This window comes from Aplysia californica, unplaced genomic scaffold (genome assembly GCF_000002075.1).
Source record: "Aplysia californica isolate F4 #8 unplaced genomic scaffold, AplCal3.0 scaffold00073, whole genome shotgun sequence".
NCBI lineage: Eukaryota > Metazoa > Mollusca > Gastropoda > Aplysiida > Aplysiidae > Aplysia > Aplysia californica.
Genome location: NW_004797343.1, coordinates 448,454 through 449,922, shown reverse-complemented (window position 1 = coordinate 449,922; position 1,469 = coordinate 448,454).

The following is a 1,469-nucleotide window of genomic DNA, read 5'->3' as shown; positions in this document are numbered from 1 at the left end:
ACTGAAAAAGTTTAGTGTGTCCGGCGCGCTCATATGACCTTATGCAGTTGCGAGCGCCGTAAAACACTTACAAAAACTAAAACAAAGTGCCTTTGCTAAGGACACAGCGCCAGCCCTCTCTATTACAGCCTTCTGAAGAAGATTCTTTTATATTTATCTCTCTTGGATCGAACTCGGGGTGTTTTGCATTCAAGATGAAGAAACCAACCACTAGGTCATAGGCATTCAGGGTTGGGAAAACGCGTAGTATTGGGTCTGCGTTGATGCCATTGGTATAGTAATTTTTAAAGGACTTTAAACGTGGGTGTTTTTCGTTCCCATCGACGCAAATTAGACAAATATGGAAGCATGGAAGCGGCTTCAACCCTGCTTGTCGTTGTTAGGGTCAACCTGGGCTGAGTTGTTTAGTTCTAGTAAGAGTTTTACGGCATATTCAACACATAGGTAAGATTAGAAATGTTACAAGAGAGTAACACAAGCAAAATAAAAAGGAGGAGAGATAAGGGCGATAGATTTTTGATAGGAAAGAAGGAGAAAACCACACCAGAGCACCCACCAACCACCCACCAACCTAGGCTGAGAGTGATAAGTCCAAATAGAAAGACCGAGATACTCGATAAAAAAAATATTCCCTCTGCAGGAATCGAATCCACGTCTTCAGTGTGTGACGACAAACCGCCTAACTACTGCCCCATAAATATACAAACGGTGTGTTATGCTGTGCTGTCGTAAGGTAATATACTCTGTCACATTTTTAAGTATAAATGTGTTAAAATGAAAATAGCTAGCTTCACAAATAGTCGATATTCTTTAAAATTTCAGGAATACTAATGCAATCAATTTTAAATACGAAAAAAGCAACAACAATACGGAATGTTAACATAACAGGTTTATTCATGACTTACAAGAGTGTGGGGGTGATCTACAAAAGTAACACGATCAGTAGCGTTAATGACGGCCTGACATCTTCGCCGCCTTGAATCAATCAATCGCTGCACTGCCTGTTGTGGGATGTTATTCCACTCTTCATGCGATGCTCTCTCAAGTTGAGGAAGTGTCTGGGGCTGGGGTTGTCGCATGTTTTTTTCAACTCACCTCTTGTTAGTCTTGCCGTTTTGAAACGATTAGGTAGATGCGACAGGCGTATAAAAAGATCCTCTCTTGGAGTAGTTTTTCTTCTCCCACGTTGACGGTGTCGATCCTTCCCTGATTTTGTAGTTTTCTTGCTATCCATTGTTGTGTTACACAGTTCTTCGTGTTACATTGAAATGTCTCGCAGCAGTGGATACTGAGGCACCCCCGCGGATCATTGCAACGAGCTGATTTCGCACATTTTCTCGAACGGCGTGACATCATGATTCCCTGACATATGAAATGTATGACCAATTACCATACAACGCAAAAAAGTGATAGTAGACTTCTTCAACAATATCTGGAATAAAGGCAAAATTCCGCTGGAGTTCAAGCAC